The sequence below is a fragment of the Tupaia chinensis genome, unplaced genomic scaffold (genome assembly GCF_000334495.1).
Source record: "Tupaia chinensis unplaced genomic scaffold, TupChi_1.0 Scaffold000104_1, whole genome shotgun sequence".
Lineage (NCBI taxonomy): Eukaryota > Metazoa > Chordata > Mammalia > Scandentia > Tupaiidae > Tupaia > Tupaia belangeri.
This window is the reverse complement of record NW_006159568.1, coordinates 863,775-871,044: the sequence shown is the minus strand read 5'-3', so window position 1 is coordinate 871,044 and position 7,270 is coordinate 863,775.

Genomic DNA, 7,270 nt, shown 5'->3' with positions numbered 1-7,270 from the left:
GCCCCAGGGTGTCGAGGTATAGGCTTCCCCTCTGCCCCCCATCCACTCTGTCCACCTTCCAAATGGAGCACTGGTTGTTACCCTTGGTACGCTCTGGGATGTTGTACCTTGTCTGTCCCTCCCCCTCCTCCACATGCTCATGTAATGTGACACCGGCTTTGACGTGGTTTCCAGTGATCCCAGCCTCCTAGAAGTCCCGCCCTGTGTAATCCTCTCTCATTGAGTGTAGATTGAACCTCATGACTTTCTTTTTTGTTTTGATTTTGTTTTAGTTTTGCTATAGGGCACTTGCACTATAGAGAGAAAAATGAAGAAGCATCTCCTCCTGGGGGGGACAGCCACACCGCAATCCTTTCTCTTTTATTCTCCTCTCAGGAGTTTGGGCACGCAAGCATATGTGCCAGGCATGATTTTCAAGCCACTGGGACTGGGACTCAAACCTTGCAGTCAGCCATATGGGATCCAGCACCTTAAACTCCATGCCACCTACTGGCCCATGACTTGCCTTTTTTTGAGAGATTTTTGCTCTAGGCCATGTATACTTACTGGAGAGACAGAGAGAGAGAAAGTGGAAAATCACCCCCTGGGGATATGGCCAGGCTGCAATCCCTTCTCGTCCATTCTTCTCTCAGGATTTTGGGCATGCATGCACATGCACCCAGCGTGAATTTCAAGCCACCAGGTCTGGGACTCAAACCGCAGTTGGTCATGTGGGGATCTAGCACCTTAATGACTACACCACTTGCTGACCCCACAGTGACTTGCTTCTAATGGACAGAACATAGCAAAGTGATAGGTGTTCCCTTCCTTGATTAGCTCCCAAAGACGGATGACTTCCACCCCATTAGCATCCTCTTACATGCTTACACTAATGAGGCAGGCTGCCATGTTGGAAGATGCTGTATGGAACGGTCCAAATGGTGCAGAACCACAGGACTTACAGGAACTGAGGCCTTACACCAACAGCTGTAAAGACCTGAATCCTGGGGCTGGTAGGTGGCATGGTGGTTAAGATGACTGGACTCTCACAGGGCTGACTAGTTCGAGTCCCATACCTGGCAGCCTGTTTTCTCACTTTCCCTCCCTCTCTGGTCAACTTTTAAAAAGTAGAATAAAATAAAAACAATTAATAAAATTAAATCATTATTTAAAAAAAATTGAATCCTGCCAACAATCACAGGAGTGAGCTAGTCTGGAACCCAAGGGCCCAGCTGGACCATCGCAGAAGCTGTGAGATAAGAGATGTTGTTTCCAACCATAAAGTTTGGGGGCAATTCATCATGTAGTGGGAGTCTCTGCTTAGAGATCTGGATTAGTGCGTCAAGTGAAACTGAGGATTTCACCTCTTCTGGGGGGGAAGAGTCAAGTGTTGCTATACCTAAATCTACTTTGTAGCTTTTTGAAATGAGACTAAGTGTAGGGCCAGCAGGTGGTGTAGTGATTAAACCTCTGGACTCCCATATGACTGACCCAAGTGGGAGTCCAGCAGGTGGTGTAGTGATTAAGCCTCTGGACTCCCACATGACTGACCCTAGCGGGAGTCCCGGACCCAGTGGCTTGAAAATCACACAGGAGTCATGTGCCCGCATCCCCATCTTAACCACCATCCCACCCGCCAGCCCCAGGATTCATGTGCATGCATGCCCAAAACCCTGAGAGGAGAATGGAGGAGAAGGATCGTGGCATGGCTATTTCCCCTGGGGGTGAATTCTCACTTTCCCTCTTTGTCTCTCTCCAGCGAGTGCACATGCCCTATAGAAAAATACTTAAAGAAAAACAAAACAAAACAAAACTAGATGCAGTGTCAACAAATACAGATTCAGCCCACTTTCTTTCAGCCTTTAAGCCCGACGTTAAAATTAGAATTAACTGCTCCCAAGAGGAAATGAGTAACATGCCTTATACCTTAAGGAAGAGGCTTACCTCTGGAGACTCCAGCCAACTCAATCTGGGCTGAGGTCCTCTGCGAATTACAGCCCTGACTTCTGCTCTAAGCTGTGAGAGAGAAGCCACGTTTCCTAGCATTCTCTTCTCTGCATATTCAGAACTGACACTCCGAGCGGAATCTAAGAACAGGCTGACCTCATAGCAAGATCTTTCTGACTGGCATAGAAACATTAGGGAGGGTCTACCATGTATTTAAGTAGGGCTGTAATTTCAAAATCCAAACAGCACACGGGCCAGCCGAGAAAGCCAGGATAGGTGCCAGCATGTGTGAAAGGGGTTTAGCCAGCGTTAAGCTCCCTATGAGTCAGGAGTGTCGTGAGGCTGCCATAATTATGAACGCCATTTGAGGACACATGAAAAGAAGTAGAGTGCCCAGAGGGTGGAGGTGATGGTCTTACCTGACTTCGCTCTGTTCAGTGTCTAGACGGCCCTGAGTTTGACGGCCCATTGGTGAGCTAGAATATATCATGAGAAGACAAATGGGAGGGGCAGGGGCTGCAACCTGTATCCTGGGAGGAGCAATTGGCAGGACGAGGTTTGTATAGCCTGAAGAAAGCCAGACTGGATATGCTGCCCTTTTTTCAAGTCTCTGAGTTTTCAGGGCACAGAAGGGAGGTGCAGAGACAGGATCAATGCCATGTAGCATCAGATTTCAGCTGGTAAAAGGAAGAAATTTCAAATAGTGGAGGCAGCCAAGAGTGGAACGGGTTGCCCCAGGCAGTGGGGGCAGCTCCCCATTCTGGAGGAATGTCCAGAGATGAAAAAGCAGTGGGTGGGGATGATGTACAGGAATCCATTCCCTGGACGAGGCTTGGGTCCAAGTGACTTTTGAAAACTCTTCCAGCCCTCGGTCTCTGGAATATCAGGTACCCACCCAAGACTCACCCACATACACATTTCTTGGTTCTATCCCCATCCTCTAATCAGCATTGAAGGACGATGAGGCAGTGCAGCCCTTTCCATGGCATTATCAATCACTGTTTTTTGGTTGTAAGTAACAAAATACAGCTCTGGGCCAGTAGGTAGCATGGAGGTTAAGGTGGCTAGATCCCATATGGCTGATTGCATGGTTCGAGTCCTGAACCAGGTATGTGTGCATGTATGCCCAAAACCTGAGAGGAGAATGGAGAAGGGATTGTGGCATGACTACCCCCCTAAGGGTGATTTCTCACTTTCTCTCTATCTCTCTGTGGCAAGTGCATGCACCTTATTGCAAACAAACAAAAAATATACATATACATACACACAGACACACACACACGAATAATCAAACAGTAACAGAAACGTATTGGGAGACATGGGCTTATTCATAGACCTTAAAGAAAAGCTGACAAATCAGATCTTTTCTTTTCTTTTTTTTTTTTTTTTTTTTTTTTTTTTTTTTTCATTTTTTCTTAAACGCAGATACTGGAGAGACAGACAGAGACAGAGAGGCAGAAAGCGAGAGGTCAGCCCCCAGGAGGATGGCCATGGAACAATCCTTCTTCTCCATTCTCTTCTTGGGATTTTGGGCACACATGCCCTGCGTGTGTTTCAAGCTGCTGGATCTTGGACTTGAACCACGATTGGCTATGTGGGAGTCTAGCACTTTAATCATTATACCTGCTGGTCCCATGAATCAGGTCGTAACAGTATGGCACTCAGAACAGTAGCTAAGAGCTAAGGTCCGAATAACGTTGTCAGGTTGTCAGTCACTGAGCCACAGAGCTCATGCCCCAAATCCCAGGGGCCCTGGCTGATCTCTCCAGTGTCACTCATCCTCCTTGGCTAGTGGGGGGCAAGACACCATGACCAACAGATAGCCCAGTCATGTCCAATTCCAGTGAAGAAGAGGATGCTCACAGAGTAAAAATCATGAAGATAATTTTTTTTTTTTTCAGAAGAAAAGGGTGTCATGCTGGCACAGTAAAAAAATCCGTGCCTTTCTTTAGCCAGGATAAGTCCACAGGGATTTGTCAAGAGGACCCATAAGTTTGGTCCTTCAGTCTTTCCTAGGATAGTAAGGACAACTATTCTCCTGACTCTATAAAAGGCACACAAACTGTATCCAACTTAAACATGGATTTTTTAAAATGTAGGTACATTTAAATTATCAGAAGACTGCATGCATCAGCTAGAAAGAAACAGAGAGAAAGAGAGAGAGAGGGAAAATGAGAAAGCATCCTCCACACACATAGAGGATGGCCATGCTGCAATCCCTTACACATTCTCCTCTTAGAATTTTGGACATGTCCAGCATGGTTTTTTTCCTTAAATAATTATTTATTCTATTTAACTTCATATATTTATTTATTTATTTATTTATTTTAATTTGACCAGAGAGGGAGAGAGAAAATGAGAAAGCAAGCTACCAAGTCTGGGATTCGAACTGTAGTCAGCCATGTTGGAATCAAGCGCCCTCAACCACCATACCACCTGCTAGCCCCAGTGCCCAGTATTTTTTACAAGCTGCGAGGTCTGTAACTTGAACACCATTGGCCATGTGGATCCAGCTATCTTAACCATCATGTTGCTGGCTGGCCTCTAGGGTACAGAGTTGGTGGGAAAAGCTCTGAGACTTATATTTGCATCAACAAAGAGGAATACAAGCCCTTTAAGAATTTTCCAAAGGGGGACCAGTGGGTGGTGTGGCGGTTGAGGTACTGGACACTCCCACATGGCCGACCATGGTTCGCATTCCAGACCTAGTGGTTTGCTTCCTCACTTTTCTCTCTTTCTCACTTTCTCTAGTCAAATTAAAAAATAATAATAATAAAAAAATAAAAAATAAATAAAAAGAATGAATGGATAAATAAAGTTAAATAAATAATTCTTTAAAAAAAAAAAAGAAACCCAAAGAAATCCAGAAAATTTGTGGCTAAAATTTCCATCTCCTCTCTCTATATTAGTCAGGGTCTCACAGTGTTATAATCCTCCTGCCTCAGCTTTCAGAGTAACTGGGACTACAGGTGTGTGCTACCAACCAAATTTCATCAGATAGGCCAGGAATAGAACCTGGGCCTCTATGTGGCCTTCACTTGCTGAGTGGTGGCCTCTTCCAGTGCTTGCTGCTGCAGATTGGCCAGATATCTCTTAAAACGCATCATTCCACACAAGTCCAAAATAAAATGAAATTAGGACTTCTTAGAGATGAGCAAGCCCTAAAGGCATTTTTGCCCCGAGGATTCCTGCCAAGCCCCAGCGGCTCAGAGCTGCTTTGTAGGTTTTGTGAGGTACAGAAGACATAAAATAATAATCTAGGACCAGTCCAATGTCCAAGAACACTATACGAGAATTGGGCATCCCTAGGTACACATACTCAGAGTAAGGGTGAATAAACAATGCATTGTTAACTGGGACTACAGGTGTGTGCTACCAACCAAATTTCATCAGATAGGCCAGGAATAGAACCTGGGCCTCTATGTGGCCTTCACTTGCTGAGTGGTGGCCTCTTCCAGTGCTTGCTGCTGCAGCCTGGCCCGATATCTCTTAAAACGCATCATTCCACACAAGTCCAAAATAAAATGAAATTAGGACTTCTTAGAGATGAGCAAGCCCTAAAGGCATTTTTGCCCCGAGGATTCCTGCCAAGCCCCAGCGGCTCAGAGCTGCTTTGTAGGTTTTGTGAGGTACAGAAGACATAAAATAATAATCTAGGACCAGTCCAATGTCCAAGAACACTATACGAGAATTGGGCATCCCTAGGTACACATACTCAGAGTAAGGGTGAATAAACAATGCATTGTTTTTTTCCTTTTGGGCCTCATAAATCCTTAACTTGGAGCTGAAAAAAGCCAGTAGCCCCAAGTGCCAAAGAACACAGCCCAAAAGGCCCATAAAAGCTTGATCTTCCTAGACAAATAGAGACGAAAGGAGCCTAGCAAGACAGAAAAGTTGTAGACAATAATTGCTCTACACCAGTCAAACAGAAAAACTGTCAGCCCACTCACACCCACACCGATAAAGGCCAAGTGGGAGCCTCGATCCAATGACATGGTCTTGAGATGAACAGAATGGCGATCCCCTGAAATACGCAGGTCCTAGTCCTGGAAGCTGTGAGTGCTAACTTACAACAGAAGAGACTTCTCAGGCACAATTAAGTTAAGAATCTTGAGATGGGATTATCCTGGATTATGTAGGTAGCCTTGAATATAATCAAACATGTCTATATAAGAGGGAAGCAGAGAGAGATTTGACATGAAAAACAAGGGAGGTGATGATGAAAGCTAGAGACTTGGGAGTGATGTGGCCATGAGTAAAGGAATACTGGCAGCTTCTATGAGTTGGAAGAAACAAGGAACAAAGTCTCTCTTGGAACCTCCAGAAGGGACCAGCCTTGCCAACACCTTGATTTTAGCCTAGTGAAACTGCTTGGGACTTCGGACCTCGAGAACTGTGAGAGAATATGTATGTGTTGTTGTAAGCATTGTATCTGTGGTGATTTGGTTTAGCAGCTATGGGAAAGTAACATACTGTCTACAAGAAACTTAACTCTGTGCCAGTCAGGTAGTGTGGAGGATAAGGTGGCTGAATCCCACATGGCCAACTGCAGGGTTCGAGTCCCTGACCAACAGCTTGAGTAAACATGCCAGGTGTATGTGCCATGCCCCAAATCCTAAGAGGAGATTGAAGAAGAGATTGCCATGTGGCCATCCCTCCAAGGAGATGATTTTTTTTTTTTGGAGAGGTTTTTTCGCTATAGGGCGCGTGTGCTCGCCCGACAGACAGAGACAGAGAGAAAGAAAGCGAGAAATCATCCCCCAGGGGGGATGGTCATGCCGCAATCCCTTCTCCTCCATTCTCCTCTTGGGATCTTTTTTTTTTTTTTTTATTTTTTTTTGGAGAGGTTTTTGCTATAGGGCATGTGCACTGGCCAGACAGAGAGAGACATAGAGACAGAAAGCAAGAAATCACCTCCCAGGGGGAATGGTCACACCGCAATCTCTTCTCCTCCATTCTCCTCTCGGGATCTTGGGCACGCACGCACATGCGCCCGGCATGAGTTTTAAGCCACCGGGTCCGGGATGCGAACCGCGGTTGACTACGTGGGAATCCAGCAACATAGCTATTACGCTAACTGCTGGTTCCAAGGAGATGATTTTTCACTTTCCCACTCTGTCTGTCTCTTTCCAGTGAACACACACACCCTATAGCAAAACTAGAAAACAAACAAACAAACAAAACTTTATTTCAAATGTAACAATATATTCAAGTTGAAAGCAAAAGGATCAGGGGCTAGTAGGTGGCATGGTGGTTAAGGTGCTAGACTCCAACCTAGCTGACTGTGGTCTGAATCCCAGACCTGGTGGCTTGTTTTCTCACATTTCCTCTCTCTCTCTTTCCC